The sequence below is a fragment of the Hemitrygon akajei genome, chromosome 8 (assembly GCF_048418815.1).
Source record: "Hemitrygon akajei chromosome 8, sHemAka1.3, whole genome shotgun sequence".
NCBI lineage: Eukaryota > Metazoa > Chordata > Chondrichthyes > Myliobatiformes > Dasyatidae > Hemitrygon > Hemitrygon akajei.
In genome coordinates this window covers 161,833,341-161,851,980 of record NC_133131.1, presented here as the reverse complement: position 1 = coordinate 161,851,980, position 18,640 = coordinate 161,833,341, and the positions used below count along the sequence as shown (strand labels likewise).

The window sequence follows — 18,640 nt, the reverse complement described above, 5'->3', positions numbered from 1 at the left end:
TGTGTACAATACTTACTGTTTCTTAAATGATTCTTGAGCATACTTGGATGATTTTGGTAATACAGTTTTTCTTTCTTTAGGTGAAAAAGACATTCAATGCTTTTTGAAGGAATGAAGCAATGCAATATGTATAGCAGGGGTAAGTGTTAGTTTAACCTGTTTCTTTTCTTAATTTGTGTAAATTTTCTCAGATTTATCAACTTCTATTATGCTGATCATTATATCAATTATACTGAACAAAGTTACCAGCAATTAAACCTGTCACAGAGGACTGAATTAATTGCAACTAATGAGTATTGTGTGGCCCAGAGTTGCACCATTCATCTGCAGGACAAGAGAAAATATATAATTATTTTAAAAAGTGTGTAGAAACAAAAAATAAGTTTATTTGTCGAAGGTTACAGTACATTTTCACAATCAGGTTTATTATCACTGACATATGCCATAAAACTTAGTGTTTTACAGCAGCAGTACAGTGCAATACATAGAATTTACTATATATTACATGTGATGGTGCCCCCATGTTCTGTCAGTCAAAACAAGCATAAAAAGCTCTGAGCTCTTTTTGTCACATACATCACGTAGTTTTACTTTGTAGGAGGTAATGCCACAGCAGTAAACTTTTAAGGAATTTCCAGGATAGTGACCAAGAGACAAGAAAGTAGTAGTGATTGATGTATGACTAGCTTAATTGGTATGGGGAGTGAATGTGGGGTCTTTTCACCCAATACTGTATTACTATTCATAACTATGAAAGTTGCAGTAAAGTTTGAGTGTTTGTGAATTACAGCAATACATAGTGCATTTAACTAGGTTAACTAGTCAGTTGCTGATTAATGGGATAAATATTCCAGTGAGTTATTGAGGATCGGATCATATGAGCTCGTCTGATTTAGATGGTTCTTAAGTGCTCCTTCTGTACTGATAATTTTGGTATTATTAGGCTTGATTACTGTCATGACTGCACTCAATCAGCAGTGAGGATTTTAAATCACAGGTTATATAAATGTTGAAGACTTGGAAATCATAATCAAAATAGAAAATTATGGGATTACTCATATCAAGAGAACAATTGTGTATAGAGAAACACAATAAATATTTCAGATATAACTTGTCAGTTTTAATAATTCTTGATTTATTATCAGGAATGATCAGAAAAGTTGGAAGGTAACCTCTGACTTTTTGTTTGGTTATGAGCATTAGTGATAGATAACATTTATTGCCTTTCTTATTTACTACCAAGAGTTTATTTAATGTGATGAAGAGCTCCCAAAGTGTTTTGTCAGGGATTTTGGCTGAGCAAGAATAAAGCCATGCCAATTTGGAATGGTGCACAATTTAAAGGGGAGCTTGAAGGTGATTCTTCTGCTGAACTTTTACTTTTAGGTGGTGGCTGAGGTGGAAGTGCTTTTGACAGCTTTAACAGTTGCTACAGTGCTTGATAGTAAACATCTGCCATTGTATGCTGGTGTTGGAGGGAGTGAATGTTAGACAGGTGAATGGGATAGTGAGTAACTGGACTGACAACACTGTTTATGTTTCCAAAGGAACTTTGGAACCATTAGGTAGGTGTTTTTTTAAAACATTTTTTTGTTTTTACTTTAGCATGGATTGTGTTTGGACATGTTGAGTGATGATTTGTGGATAAGGGCAGCATGGTTGACCAATAAATAAAATAATGCTGGAATGGGAATCAAAAATGAAAACACAACTTACAGGCGCTCCCCAGGTTGTGGCAGGAATTATTTGTAACATGGACAGCTCGTAAGTTGGAAATGTAGCTATGAATCTAATTCCCAGGTGGTAGGAGATATCTGCAGCCCTGTAGCAGCTGGTAAATTGATTTCAACAGCCTCTCAAAACACTCATTTATGTGCACAAGTTGTCATCAGTTGGGAATTGGTAACCTGGAGAAGATCTGTAGTGGAATCTGTGGAGAGAGGGAAAAAAACAGAACAAGTTGATGGTTGTATCCAATGGTTCTGGCCCATTTGTCATTTCCGCTGATGTCTTCATTGTTGAATTAAACTGGTATTTGTAGATAAATCCAAAATTCTGGATGAACTCTGCAGATCAGGCAGCATCTATGGAAGCGAATAAACGGTTGACATTTCAGTTGAAGGCCCTTAATCAGGACTGGAGAGGAAGGGGGAAAGTGCCAGTATAAAATGGTGGTGGGGGAGGGGTAGGAAGGAGGGCAAGCTAGAAGGAGATAGGTGATCAGTCACAAACAAGAGAAAGTCTGCAGATGCTGGAAATCAGAGCAACACACACAAAATGCTGGAGGAACTCAGCAGGTCAGGTAGCATTATGGGAAAAAAAGTACACTTGACGTTTCGGCAAGTGGTAGGTGAAGTCATATGATTGGATGAAATAAGAAGTTGGGAAGTGATTGGTGGAAAAGTATTTGTAGATGTGGGTTCATATTAGCAATGTTTGAAAACTGCTTGTTGTACATTATATTTGAACTATCCAAGGTTTTGTTGTGCTGGAATTTTGAAAGGGTAATGTGCTGTGCCGAGGTAAATGGTGTTTCTCGAAGATAGAGTTGTAAGATATGTGAGTATGAAGAGTTGAAAATAGATTGGTGTTAATATTTGGAAAATATTAACTTCAGAAGTATATAAACTTATAGGAAGCATGGTTTCCCCGCAGATTTCCAGTACAGATCTTCAGGTTACCAATTCCCAACTGAGAACAACTTGTGCACATAAATGAGTGTTTTGTGAGGCTGTTGAAATCAATTTACCAGCTGCTACAGGGCTGCAGATATCTCCTACCACCTGGGAATTAGATTCATAGCTACATTTCCAACTTGCAAACTGTCTGGGTTACAAAACAATTCCTGCCACAACCTGGGGAAAGCTGTTATCTTGTGTATCAAAAAGAAGATGGCAGAGGTGAGAGGAAAGAGTTTTAAACTGATTCAAGGGGAATTTTTTTTTACATAAAGTGTGGTTATAATTGGAACTTGATATCAGGTGATGTGATGGACTTGGGTACAATCAGTACTTCTAAGATTCATTTTGATAGACATTTTAAAAAGGTAAGGTAGAGAAGCATATGGATCTAATGCAAGCTAATAGGATTAGTGGAGATCAGAAAGGTTGGCAAGGACATGATGGGGCAAAGGACCCATTTCTGTTCTGCATAACCCTTAAGTTACTGACTGTTACACAATGGGAACTGATATATTTACTTAAGCCCCATCCCTACTGCAGCACAGGCTGTTGACAGCAGCTTGCCAGAGTCCTCTGTCTAGGGATGAGGTCTTTGGAGCTTCTGTCGGTGTTTCTGTAGCTGTGGGTTTTACGAGATGTGGTTCCTACCCCATGCACAACCCTCTTCCTTTTGCATCTGGGTTTGGGACTGTCCATGGCGGTTTTGGAAACTAAAATGCACTGTTGGAATTTAATCAGGTATTTTAGAACTTTATTCTTTAAATTTGCATAGCAAATACATGCTGACAGTCTCCATAGTGATTTATATTGGGATAAAGAAAGCTTTGTCTTTGTTTTTCTCTGGGTAATGATGAGTGCTGCATTTTTTTAAACTTCATTGCTTTGTCTCATTTCAGGAATTGAGCAGAATAGTTATTTATATAGACCTTGAACTTGCAGATTAACCGCTTTTTGTTTTCTGTTCTCTTTGAGTTGGTGTTTTGGGTTGTGTCTCGTATATATCTTAAGTACTTGGTTTCATGTATCTCATGATATTGAATTGAAATAGTTTAAAGGTGGGCCAATGGCTTAATTCTGCTCTTATGTCTTATGGTCTTATGGTGTAATGGTCTTGTGGTCTTTTAAACTGTTATGTTTATAAATTATTTTAAAGGTGCTTTTAAGTAGTTTCTATTTCTTAAGAAAACAAAACACAATATAAGTTTGTTGCTCAGCAGAGTCAGAAAACCTTTTAAGTGGAGTTCCTGAAAATCTGTCTGGAGGGTTAGGTTTACAGAAGATTTTTAAAAGGTTGATGAATTCTTAAAGGAGATCGTAGAGAATGGGACCAAGAATGCTGAAGCTTGCTGTGTTACATCCACATTTAGATTAGAAATTTTCTACTAACAACTGGTGAAAATTGTACATGGATTTATTCAAATACTTAAATGCAAAGACAATATACAAACATTCACACCTTGCATAGTCTACTATTCATCAAAACATAAGGAGATTAGAATCAAGACGCGAGATTCTGCAGATGCTGGATGTCCAGAGCAACACACACAAAATGCTGGAGCCAGCAGGTTAGGCAGCATCCACAGAAATGAACAAACAGTTGACGTTTCAAGCCAAGACCCTTCTTCAGGACTGGATCAAGTTTGGCTTCCTTTAAGCCTCTGAGTCTCGGACTTCAAAAATCTTTTTACAAGTGTTGGTTTGGGGATTCCTTTGTGATCCCAGGATTTTATTTTGCTCCAGTGTTGAGTAATGACTTAAATCCTGTTTCCAGGAACTACCTTTACTATTTCTTCTGTTCTCATCCAATATGATTGCTCACATCAGTAGTCTAGTCAAGATCAAATCCATTTTGTCTGTCTTTGTCCTGGACTAGTGGTTGCCACAGTATTATTTCCATATCTTCCACTTCGACTGCGTACTTATTGACCTAATAGCGACTAGTTACATTCTGATTATTGCTATTAGTTATAGAGAAGCATGGAATTGATTGCTCCCTTGTAGATCACATAAGGATCTGAAGAATAAGCTCTTCTTGAGCTTTTAGCCGGGTACAGATATTGTTTATAACGAAGTTGTAATTGATACCTGTACCTGGCTGGAAGCCATAGAAGAGTTTATTCATCATGAAAGCCGGGAAAGTTTCTCTCACTCCTCCCCCCCCCCCCCCCACCCAAACCTCATGGGTTAAGTGTTTTTTTCCCCCTCACTGAACTACATTTGCCAGATCATTAACTCATTATTTCAGTATCAAAAGCACTTTGTAGTCTCTATATTTCTTCTCACTTTTCTATCTGTCTGTGTACCATCAGAAAACATAGCAACCATCTCTTCTGTCCTTACTGCTAAGACACATCACTAACTTTTCCTGAATCTAAATGATCTACTATCATGCTTTCAATAATATCTACAAGTATTTTCTCTAGGACAGATTGATTTCTGTCACTTCCCTTTTAATAAAGACGTTCCATTTGAAAGATTATAACCTAATGGAACCTTCCGCCAATCTGGAAAATATTGGAAAATTAAAACTGAATTAGTTAATGAGTCTGGCACAACTCTGGTGTATGGTTCTATGTAAAAGCAATGCATAACTCACCAAACACTACTTTAAAGCTGCTAGGAAGAAATGCATGAGGACCTGGAGACAGGTCAGATCGTAGCTCCACCACTTCTCTGATCATTGTAAATTTCCTGAGTCCCCTCCTCCCCTTCCACTTATTTACAGCTATCCTCTGTAGTAATTCATTTGCCATCTCTTAGTTTCCATTGTTAATTCCCAAAACTAATTACACTTTATGAACTTTGCTTTAAACATCAATAGTGACTCCTGGTTTTGTTTTGTATGCCTGGCCAGGTTTATCTCATAATTAATTTTTTTTCTTTAATATTTTAGTTATTCTTTGTCTTGTCTTTTATTCTACCCAGTCTTTTGACTTGCAATATATGTGCCATATTTGGCATAAATGTACATTCAGTGACCATTTTATTAGGCACCTCTTGTGTCTAATAAAGTGGCCACTGAGTGTATATTCGTTTTCTTCTTCTGCTGTAGCCCAATCACTTCAAGGTTATGCATTTAGAGATGCTCTTCTGCACACCACTGTTGTACTGCGTGGTTATTTAAGTTACTGTTGCCTTCCTGTCAACTTGAGCCATTCTGGCCATTCTTCTGACCTCTCTCATTAACGAGGCATTTTCGCCCACAGAACTGCCACACACTGATTTTTTTTTTTTGTTTTTTGCACCATTCTCTGTAAACTCTAGAGACTGTTGTGTATGGAAATCCCGGTTTCTGAGATCCTCAAACACCCTGTTTGGCACCAACAATCATTCACTTAGATTACATTTCTTCTCCATTCTGATGTTTGGTCAAACCAACAACGGAACCTCTTGACCATTTGTGCATGCTTATACACACTGAGTTGCTGCCACATGATTGGCTGATTTGATATTTGTAATAATGAACAGGTATACAGGCATGCCTAATAAAGTGGCCACTGAGTGTATGCTTTGTTTGATACCAACTAGCTTTGTTAGTTAACAGTGGATGGTTGGTCCTCCCCTTTGACTTTCTTCCTTTCTCATTAGACTACACACTGTGTATTCTGAAAATCCCCTTAGAAGTATTTGCCACTGCATATCAATTTACCTATTTCCAGTTCAGTGTAGCAATCTTTATGATCTATGAGCTCAGCTTTTATGTCCTTGTAATTGCCTTGAAAATCTCTCCCCCAAACAAAGTATAAAATTTAATTGTGTTATGATTGCTACAGCTTTGGACACCTTCTCAATTAGTCATTAATTTATTCTATCTTGGTACACGATTCCAGGTCTAGAATGGCTTGCCCACTGGTTGGCTCCAGAAAATGCTATTCTAAGACACTGACCTTGTTAGTTGTCTTATTAAACAACAATCTGGAGAATACAAGGGGAAGAAATGCAAATTCAATGGTGCTGGAGGGTGCAAATAAAACCATAATCGCTGTTTTAGGCAAACATCCTCTGGTATCCTTGAATCCATTTATACATAGCATTCTATTTGGCTTCCCTTTCTTATTTTAAATATTAAATCAATATGCCTTAAAGTCATTAAACCTTTTCATACTGCATTGAAGATTTTCCTTTTTTACAATTTTTTTTAGTTTTTTGAAGTGTTTTCTAAAGCAAACTTAATTTCATAACTTAAAGAGAAAAATATTGTAAAAAAAACGACTTCACTTTGTAGATGTTCCTTCCTAAATTGTCATTTGTTGCATTTGAAATCTTATTACTATAGTCATAACAAATTGACAATAGCTGATTGCAGCAACTTGAAACTTGGCTTTGCCTAAAATCAGCACAGCCTTCAAAACTGCCATTGAAATTTCCAAGATAATATGGATAATTTAATAAGCGATGTCTTGTGCAATTAATTGTTATGGTAATTAAAATGATTGGCAGCATTTGTCTGATATTATCAGTAAAGAGTGGACTGTGTCATTGGTCAAATAAATTCGTGGACTAATGATACCTAACAGTAAAGAAAATGCTTACCTCAAATTTGTAATAAATAATGCTAACACAATAACTGTCACTTTTTATTCAGTTGTGCCATTAGATTTGAAAAACAGATTTTCATTAAAGTTTTAGGCACAATTACAAACTAGGTGTTTTCAGGTATCATCAATAGTGTATTTGGATCGAAAACAAATGAGTAGCTTGGTTTTAATATACATTTTTTCAAAAGTATTTTCCATTCACTAATAGTTATCTAGTTTCTCAGATGTTATGGAGAGTGAAAAGGGTGAGTAAAATAGTTTTGAATAGTCCAAAATATTCAGACCAGTTAGCTTTGACTCAAAATGATAATTGGTACAACTGTCTGGAGGTGAAAGATAAGTCACAAGTCCCTGCTTTATTGAGGTATAAACTGTGGCCCTGGTATTGGAGGAAATGGTAAGAAGTGTATACTGCTTTGTCATTGTTTCCATTTTGTATTGGTATGTTTTTATTGTTTGCTTTAACAAGTTAACACTCCTTTGTTATGCTGTCTTCCTCGTTTGTAGGCTATTAAAGTCAGGAGAAACTTTACTGGTGAAGGTTTTCTCAATGTCGTTAGTACATATTTACTTAACGCAGCTGTACAATCAAGGAAAGATATTTGCTCATTGCTAGACTTGTTTTGCTCAGATTATTGCTTTGTCTTTCTTTGAGGCAATATTCAGAATTACAGGTTGAGAAGGAGGACAATATCAGTATGATGCTAGGTACAAAATAATATATCTGAATTTTAAAAAAAGAGGTAGTTAGAAAAAATGTTAAAATTAGAATTTGAAATTGTATGGTGCCCAGAATTGTTTTCAATATCCCAGCACTGCTCTAATCTAAAGTTTGGATAACCACATAACGTAATGGACTAAAGTCTGTCTTCTTTATCCCAGTTCTTTAGAAATAAATACCAGATTTCCCATGAAATGTTTTGGTTGTTTTCTATATTTTTAGATCTACTCTGCCTAAATCATTTTGCCTTTTTAGGAAGCATTGTTATTCTAACTCTGAGTTCAAAGTAGATGAATTATATTAATATCTATTAATTCTCATTAAATATTAGGAATTTCTAGATTTCCCAGACTAGTCCAACACTTGGAGGGAATGTTTAGAATGATCTTAGAATAGATAAAAAGGTTAGCACAATATCATGGCCTGAAGGGCCTGTACTGGGCTATAATGTTCTTTGTTCTTAAGGGAATAAGACTCCACTCTTTTAAAGAACGTTGATTAGTAATCACATCAATTTACTGATAACCTTTTGTGCCAAGATGAATGTGCTTTTCGAGGCAAAATTTGGAAAATTAACAGGATAGTGGCATAAATCGTCCAGAAACTGTGGCAGTTTCAAATATTATAGTTTAATAATGGCATGCGTTGTTTAGATATCTTTTTTTCAAATCTGGGTGGTGGAGATTAGAACGTGGAAAGAGGTGGTTCAGTCCCGACAGTTAATATTTGTAGTAATAGAACCCATCTTTAATCTGTAATTGATCAATTAGTACTAAATTAAAATTGTACCTAATAGATTCATAACATTGGCTACATTTCCTGACACTTAACAAAAGTGTAACCTATATGCCTTTCTTATGGTAATTAGGGCTATATCGGTGCCTTTTCACAAAGATAGATTGAGTAGTGTCTTTTTCATTCTTTTGAGTTATAACCCAGATTTTCAAGGAAAATGGAATTCTGTCTCCTTATATCTCAAGTTTTACAGTGCATGACAGGTATAATTTGAAATTACAAACATAATTTACCTGGCTGTTCTAGTTTGAAAGCTGTCAGCTGAAGTTTTTGGTCAGTTTAATTAATCCAGCAATGGCTTGTGCACTGTGTAATTTTCTCCACTGTCACTTTCATCTTGATTTAAAGGGGTTATTTTCAATAGTGTCACTTTCTGTTGATTTAGTGATGGAAAAAGCTAATTTGCCTAGGATGTAGGATAACTACATTGATAGACTCAGAGATAAGATTATATTTAAATTGCCTAACAACTAAGGATTTCAGCTTCCAGCTTTGTCTTTGAATGTTTATAAAAGAAATTAAACAAAGTGCCTTGAATTTCCTTTAATATCCAAAGTCAAGCAGGTTTAAGATGTTCTTTGCAACAATGCTTTTGATGAAAATTAATTGCATTCAGCTCTGAGCACTGAATGAGATAAAATTCTGTTTCTGGCAGGGGCGCCATTGATGGGAGGGGATTGGACAGGCTACAATCATTAAAAATTCAGCAGTGAAACATCCAGCACTCTTGCCACCAGTGGGTTGGGACCTTGCTATTGTGATAAGCTAGGGTGGGTCAGATGATGCTGTCATTAATTGGTCATTATAGTCTTGATTGCTGTAACTGCATCCTAAACCTACATCAGGGATATTTTTGTAGTGTACTCTTTCTGGCTGTTTTGTGGTCACTATATGTCTTCAGTCATAAATGTCTTCAGCTTTTTATCTGCTTGCTATTGTAGACTATCGTAGAAATGATATAGCTGCTGTGGAAAAAAAAATTGTTGCTACATTTAATTCCCCAAGTGATTGCAACCCAGTTCTTCAAAATGCTCTGGCAGACTGATGTTGATTAAATGCACCAACAACCTTTAGAATATAGGCATCCAGTATTTCAAAGCAAGTTTATTTTTAATTAAGTGAGTCAGATCAAAGCAAACATGGTAATTTACAAATAATGAAAACTCTTTATAAAGCATAGGTGATTTATGAAAATTTATCAACCTCAGATTTAAAATTAAAATATGACCTCGCATCATTCCAAGTTTGGATGGGTACATGGATTGAAGGGGTATGGAGGACTATGGTCCGGGTGCAGGTCAATGGGACCAGCAATTAAGCATTTCGTCACAGACTAGATGGGCTGAAGGGCCTGTTTCTGTGCTGTACTTTTCTATGCTGGTTGCAAAAAAAAAATTCCAAAATCCCAGAACCAGAATTTTAGGAGTGAAGTAAGATAGTTCTTTGGCACATAAAGAATGGAGTACATATTTGAAACTTCCAGCTGTGGTCTAATTAAACTTTATATACTTGTAACATTCAACTCACTTTTATTGCAATTCATCAGTTACCTACACATAGGCATGAGATTCTGCAGATGCTGGCAATCCAGAGCAACGCACGTGAAATGCTGAAGGAATTCAGCATTCAAGCAGCTTCTGTGGAGGGAAATAAACATTCGATGTTTTAGGCCGAGACTTGATTTTCCCATAATGTATAAGTCATGGATCCTGGAGTATTATTGGGCCTCCACTACTTACAGCTTTTTACCATTTAGAAAGTACATTGAGTTTAAAATAGATGACCTCATATTTGTTTATTTTAAAATCCATTTACGACAGTTTTCTCGTTTGCTCTTGTCATTTAGCATTTCTTCATTACTTCCATCCATTCTGGCTAGAATGCTGTCTGTCTTTGAATCAACAAATAACCTGGATAGGTAGGTTTCTGTCCCATCATTTAAATCGTTTATAATGTGGTGTTTATTTGCAGCTCCGTTTTCCATTCTTATGCGTACCATTAACCAAATGAAACTATTTAATCTGCTGATTATTCAATCTCCCTCCCATTATTTATTTATGAATTCGTTTATTGAGGTATGGCGTGGAACTGGCCCTTCGAGCTATGCCACCTAGCAGACTCCTGATTTAATGTGAGCCTAATTATGGGACAATTTACAAAGACCAATTAAATTACCAACCGGTACATGTTTGGACTGTGGGGAGAAACCAGAGCCCCCAGAGAAAACCCATACAGTCATGAGGAGAATGTACAAACTCCTTGCAGGCAGTGGCGGGAATTGAACTGTATGGTAAAACGTTGTGCTCACCTCGGTGTTGCCGTGCTGCTTCCTGATTAAACCATCTAACTGAAAAACAGCCCTTTGTAAGGGCCATCTCCTGTTTCATTAAGGTTCTGCTCTTTGTTCCCTCTTTTAAATTGTAATTCTTTTGAAATTCATATTGAATCTGCTAACAGTACCCAATCAACCAGATCATAGACACTCTCCTCCTGTCATTAGTGGTTCTTTTGCTACAGGCCCTTCAGCCCATCTCGTCTGTGAAAATGGTTAACTCGAGTTCATGACTGCTCGAGCCAGTGAAAAGAGTTTCTGTCTCCTTGATTAAAATCCCACATAATGTTGAACATTGCTGTTAAATTTACCATTACCCTTCTCAGTCCTGTGGACAACAGTACCAGTTTTTCTAGTCTTCCTACATAACTGAAAGTCTTGGTATTACATGGTTCGTTTGTGTTCTTTCTGGACCTTGACATCTTTTTCCCAATTGGTACTCTAGCTGAGGCACAATTTGTGATTTATTACTTTTAATGAAATGAATTGGAAATCTTAATGGATGAAAACATAGAGGACACTGTCTGAAAGCTGGCTTTTGAAGCACTGATCTTGAGCAGTTGGCCACCTGCCAGAGGTAAATCTACTGGGATTCATTAAAAACAAGTTTCAGGTCCTCTAGTATTCACTGGATTTTTTTTTTGGCCACTGATTTTAGTGAGCTTTACTTATATTTGGTTTGCAGACAACTTGAACTTCGGTACCTGTAGCAACGGAATGAATCTCTTGTCTACTGCATAGTTGTTCACAGTTAACATTCAGGCCACACCCACACTACGCCGGATAAATCCGTAACAGAAGCTTTTTGTCTTCATTTTTACCCTCCGTCCACACTAAAACGGCGTTTTCGTCCCCTGAAACCGGAGCTTTTCAGAAACGCTTTTCACCGTGGGTATTTTTGAAAACGCTGCTCGGGCAGATCATTGTGGTCGGGGTAACCGGAGACTGTTGAAAGCGCTGTCAGACGGCTGCGCGCTATTTCATTATTTTCTTGAACACAACCTAACAATTTCAGAACAGACGGCAAAGAGACTGAAGCCAGAAGAGTTAGAGATGTACTCACCAAATACTTTGACCCATAACTTACTGAATAAATAAGTATACTCACTTTGCCCTGTTTTCTGTCCTTGCTCGTATGAAGGTGGTTTACCTATTTATGCAAGTACTTCTCTGACAATAGATGTGTAGCAGCCTAATGTAACATTATATGGAAATACAAGATAACACTGATGCAGATATGTTTTATACATTTAGCAAGGTGCTTTATCAATGCAACAGAGTTGGTCAGTTTTTCAATGTTCGTCTTCAGTCGGGTCAATCTGTCTGTGAATTCCCTGTCGGTTGCCGCCGTACGCTCCAGTGTTTGGTTTTTTTTTAGTTTTAAGTTCTCCTACGCGAGAGCCAACAGCTGTCCGTCGTTTTAAGTTTTTTTTGGTCTGTAACTACACAAACATGCACTTTTACGGCAAGATTCAACACGAAACATGTTGCTTGTTTTCGGTAGATGTGTCCTGCGCATGCGCAGGAGGAGGAGATTCACCGAAATATCTGTTTCAGTGTGGATAGAGATATTTTCAAAAACGCATAGTGTGGACACCTATTGTTTTTACGCGAAACCAGCATTTTCAAAATTATCCGGTCTAGTGTGGATGTAGCCTCAGTTGTCACACTTACAATCCAGTTTGAATTGTATTTGGGTAAACTAAGGTGAGATGTAAAGATGATAATTGGAAAACATGCTCTGTATATTAGCAGTTATAATCTTTAATGTGCAAATTGTAGAATAGCTAAATTGGGACACAACATTTGAAAGTGTGTGTGTGTGTGTGTGCGTGTGTGCGCGTGTGCGCGTGCGTGCGTCCGTCCGTCCGTCCGTCCGTCCGTCCCATAAAATAGATTAATGAACAGTGCACAATTTAATGCAGTGATACATATGTATGTCCTTTCACTCTAGGGATATAAAGGTCAGGATCATGGCTTGCATGTCATTGTGTAGCAGATGTAGAATGCTAATAAATTGATGAGGACAGACACATTTGCAGATTCGTTATAATGCCTCTCCATTGATGGAAACAAAATCACCTCTGAGGTTAAAAAGTCAATAGAGTCACGTATAGCAACTGATGCTGTTCTTGACACTTGCATTTGAAGCACAGTGAAAATCATGTCCATTCTTTTGATAGATGGAATTCGTAGTGTAAATAGGAGATGCTCTTCAGTGACTGGGAGGAAGTAGTTAAGAATCCTTGTGATACCTGTGGCAGTCAATATAGAGATTCCTTCATAATTAATAAGGCATTGGTGAGGCTGAATTTGGAGTATTGTGAGCAGTTTTGGTCACCGAATTACTGGAAGGATATTAATAAGGTTGAAAGAGTGCAGAGAGGGGTTTACAAGGATGTTGCTGGGACTTGAGAAACTGAGTTACAGAGAAAGATTGAATAGGTTAGGACTTTATTCCCTGGAGCGTAGAAGAATGAGGGGAGATTTGATAGAGTTATATAAAATTATGATAGGTATAGATAGAGTGAATATAGATAGCAGGCTTTTTCCACTGAGACTAGGGGAGAAAAAAAATCCAGAGGACATGGGTTAAGGGTGAAGGGGGAAATGTTTAAAGGGAACATTAGGAGGGGCTTCTTCACACAGAGTGGTGGGAGTGTGGAATGAGCTGCCAGGTGAAGTGGTAAATGCGTGCTCACTTTTAACATTTAAGAAAAACTTGGACAGGTATATGGATAAGAGGTGTATGGAGGGATATGGTCCAGGTGCAGGTCAGTGGGACTAGGCAGAAAAATAGTTTGGCACAGCCAAGAAGGGCCGAAGGGCCTGTTTCTGTGCTGTAATGTTCTATGGTTCTAATGCAATCACAGCCTCCTTTCTTGATGATTTCCTTTACCCTGGTGAGGCATAAATTCATGAATTTATGTCTAAAGTAGTTGTTTGGTACTCCAGTAGGATTTTTATTGTCTGCTTGTTGAATAGTCTTTTGATCCTCTTTCTGGCCTGTGGTTGAGGTTGTGAGTACCTTGCTGTGAGATGAAATCAAGGACCCTTGTGTAAATCATAATCTCACATGGTAAAATCTTTGCTGGCTACTTCTGTCTTTGATAAGCTGTATTGACTGCATTAGGTTGGATCCTGGGTATTTGTGCTTTAGATAGCTTTGAGAAGAATCTATCTCAAATTTGGCAATCCTCAAATTCAGTACCAATCTACATCTTTTTAAAAAATGCTATGGAATTCCATGACTTTGATCAAAGAGTTCATCACTCACCCAATCTCACTGTACTATGGTGTTAAGCAAGGATAGATATATCATCTCACAAAATTTTCCCTCAATTTTCCTTCCTGCACCTTGCCTTCAACAAGCTTCTGCTGGATTTAATCTATAGCAGGAATGGAAACTATTCAGTTTTTGTCTACTCCACTCTACAACCAAGGTTCATCCCAACTTCAGTCACAGTTTCTGTGAGTAAAAGATCTCAGCTAAGTGCACATTAAGAGGTAGAGTTCCAATCAAGTTGACTCCTCATAAGTATATAAGAGAATGGGCTTTACAACAAATATTCAGAAGACAAAAGTCTTCTACCAGTGAACCTAGTATACTGCTCTTGTCAATCAAGATTCAGGATTGGACCCTGAAGATGTGGATTAGTGAGATAGTTGTGAGACAGTAAAGGAAACATTTGAAGATTTTCTTGTTTCCATTGCATCAGCATCACCTTTGACTGACTGAGGAAAAGTGTTTCAAAGATCAAGACCTCAAATCTAGCAACAGTGAATCCTCCTCTCCTTTATGTTTTGGAAATGGGGTAATCTTGTACGTTAAAGCGGAGGCAAGGTACTATCCATGCCATCGCTGTTCTTTTTTTAAAAAAAAACTGCCAATTCCATTGTTCAAATAGACAAACCAGCCATTTTGGGCCTCCTTAAAAGAAAATATCATCCTCGTCAAATCATGGGAATCCTTGAGTGTGTAGAGGCCATTTAACTGGAATTGGAAGGAAGCCAATCATCCCTTTCTTAGATACTGTCTGAGAAGAAGTAAAATTTAACTAGCTGTTTTCAAACCGAGCTTTGCCTTTTGGAAACTCTTTCTAGCTTCCCTAGATTTAATTAATCAATAATGAGATAGACATCTTAAATAGGTCTGCTAGGAGCTGTCTTAAATTGTCCATGTATCTGAAACACATAGGAGGTTGGGATTCATAGCAACTGTTCTGAAAATAATCTAGTAAATAAACTACCTCATTGTAATAGATTTCTGTTGAAAGGAAATGAAATTCTGCTGGTCTGCTCTATTGAATTTATTACTTACGTCCTTCACGTACATGAGTAAAATCTTTATATTACGTCTCTCTAAATGTGCAATGTGCAATTTATAGTGATTTATAAATAGTATGTATAACAGGACAGTCAATATAACACAGAAATACAATTGTCAGCATAAATTAATCAGTTTGATGGCCTAGTGGAAGAAGCTGTCCTGGAGTCTGTTGGTCCTGGCCTTTATGCTGCGGTACTGTTTCCTGGATGGTAGTGGCTGGAACAATTTGTGGTTGGGATAACTCGGATCCCCAATAATCCTTCAGGCCTTTTTTACGCACTTGTCTTTGTAAATGTCCTGAAAAGTGGGAAGTTCACATCTACAGATGCGCTAGGCTGTCTGCACCACTCTCTGCAGTCCTGCGATTACAGTCTCCATACCGGGCAGTGATGCAGCCAGTCAGGGTGGTCTCAGTTGTGCCCCTGTAGAATGTTTGAGGGCCATACCAAACTTCTTCATCTGTTTGAGGTGAAAGATGCTGTTGTGCCTTTTTCACCACACAGCTGATATGTGAGATCCTCGGTGATGTTTATGCTGAAGATCTTAAAGCTGTTCACCCTCTCAACCCCAGATTCATTGTTGTCAATAGGGGTTAGTCTGTTCCTCCATTCCTCCTGTAGTTCACAACCAGCTCCTTTGTTTTTGCGACATTGAGGGAGAGGTTGTTTTCTTTACACCGCTATATCAGGGTGATGACTTCTCTGTAGGATGCCTTATTATTATTTGAGATTTGCACAATCAGTGTCATGTCATCAGCAAATTAGCAGATTGGAGCTGTGGGTGGTGACAGAGTCGACAGTATACAGAGAGTAAAGGAGGGGGCTTAGTACGCAGTCCTGAGCACCTGTGCTGAGAGTCAAAGGGGCAGAGGTGAGGGAGCCCACTCTTACCACCTGTCTGTGATCTGACAGGAAGTCCACGATCCAGCTACAGAAGGCAGGGTGAACGGCAAGGTCGCTGAGCTTCTTGTCGAACCTGAAGAGAATTATGATTATGGTGTTGAATGCTGAACTGTCATCCCAGAACAGCATTCTCACATAAGCATCTTTCTTCTCCAGATGTGTAAGGATGGTGTGTAGAGCTGTGGCTATTGTGTCATCTGTCGATCGGTTGTGTCGGTAGGTGAATTGTAGGGGGTTCAGTGTGGGTGGTAGCAGGCTGTAGATGTAGTCCTTGACCTGCCTCTCAAAACATTTGTTTATTATTAAGGTGAATGTGACTGGATGCCAGTCTTTCAGACATGTTACCTTGGTCTTTTTAGGTACAGGAATAATGGTGGATGTTTTGAAGCAGGACGGCACTCACTGGGAGAGGGAAAGGTTAAAAATGTCTGTAAACACACCTGCCAGTTGTGCTGTGCACATTCTGAATACCCGCTCTGGGATGCCCGCAGCCTTGCAACCGGCCACTTGTTGGAAACACAGCCTCGGAGATGACCAAGCTGCAGGTCGTATCAGTGGCTCTCCTCAGGGGTTCGGTGTTGGCAACATCGAATCAAGGTTAAATAAATTTAGCTCATCTGAGAGAGAGGTAGCGATGTTGGAAACTCCACTGCGTTTCGCTTTGAAGTCTGCAGTGGTATGCAGACCTTGCCATAAGCTGTGTGTATTGTTGGTGTCTGATTCTTGTCCCTGTATTGTTGTTTCGCTGCCTTGCTGACTTTGTGCAGATCGTAGCTGCATTTCTGGAGTTCCTGTTGGCCACCGGCAATGTAAGCTCTGTTGTGTGGTAAGTGCTTCTCGCATGGAACTGTTGATCCAGGATTTCTTTTTTTTCTGATTTATTTTTTATTGTAGTTCATCATCAAACAAACATTTCCATAAGCTGTATTTCAGATATTGTACATATATATCATATAGTCATATTTGCCACAAATCTCTACATAATATTTATCTGAGGTATACACTTGTAGAAAAGAGAGGAAAGAAAGAACAAGCGAAAGCTATGCACAAGTAGGGAGTGATCTTTTTTTATATAACATATTAATTGATTTGTGAGGATAAAATCAGGCCTATGAGGTATTATGTAGTTAAACCATTTTTCCCAGTATGAATCAAATTGTTCCAGCTTATGATTAACAGATGCTGTTATCTTCTCCATTTTGTAAATGTCCATTGTAATTTCCATCCTTGCATTTAAGGTTTGCCTCTCATGTGGTAACCATTTCCTAGTAAGAGTCTTTTTACCAGCCACCAACAGTATATTCATTAAATATTTATCTCTTTTCAAATATTCTTGGGGTGTGTACACAAAATATATGGTCTTACTCTCTAAGGGTATTTCACATTTAAAGATGTCTTGTGGGGCCTCCAATAGTCTTTGGTAATGGGGCATTCCCAGAAAATATGATAATAGTTTGCATTTTGATTTCCTCCATTTCTCCAGCAAACAGGGAGGTTACTATCATAATGGGATTTCTGAGAGGGTGTAATAAAATACCTTGTCAAGTTTTTCCATCCGAACTCCCTCCATTTCTGTGAACTGGTACACTTCCATCGATGCCTCCGTATTATTGTCCATTCTTCCTCAGATATAATCATCCCTCCTTCCTTCTCCCAATTTGTTTTAATGTATGAAGTCAAATGTGTTTTAAGATTTGACAAACCCAGCGCTTGTTGTTTGAGCATGTACACACAATTGTTCCCTTAACAATACAGTATAACAACTATTTTACATAGCATTTACATTGTATTAGGTATTATAAGTAATTCGGAACAGGTACATCCGGTATTATTTGGTGTCAGTTAGTCAAACATTTGTCTTAGTATATAGCATATATTTTACCTTTATAGACAATAGACAGTAGGTGCAGGAATAGGCCATTCGGCCCTTCTAGCCAGCACCGCCATTCACTGTGATCATGGCTGATCATACACAATCAGTATCCCGTTCCTGCCCTCTCTGCATATCCCTTGACCCTGCTATCTATAAGAGCTCTATCTAACTCTCTCTTGAATGCATCCAGAGACTTGGCCTCCACTGCCTTCTGGGGCAGAGCATTCCACATATCCACCACTCTTTGGGTGAAAAAGTTTTTCCGCATCTCTGTTCTAAATGGCCTACCCCTTATTCTTAAACTGTGGCCTCTAGTTCTGGACTCACCCATCAGCGGGAACATGCTTCCTGCCTCCAGTGTGTCCAATCCCTTAATAATCTTATATCTTTCAATCAGATACCCTCTCATCCTTCTAAATTCCAGTGTATACAAGCCCAGTCGCTCCAATCTTTCAACATATGACAGTC

The 18,640-nt window shown here is 38.1% G+C and overlaps 1 protein-coding gene across 6 annotated transcripts in view; it reads left to right on the top strand.

Moving 5' to 3' along the window:
* The window catches only part of galnt11 (UDP-N-acetyl-alpha-D-galactosamine:polypeptide N-acetylgalactosaminyltransferase 11 (GalNAc-T11)), a 123,809-nt gene that overhangs the window by 16,946 nt on the left and 88,223 nt on the right, over positions 1–18,640 (top strand). For all 6 annotated transcript variants that reach the window (XM_073054938.1, XM_073054936.1, XM_073054940.1 and 3 more), the window contains one exon: positions 81–139. The gene's annotated coding sequence lies outside the window, so the exon portion shown is untranslated. The remainder of the gene's footprint in view (positions 1–80; positions 140–18,640) is intronic.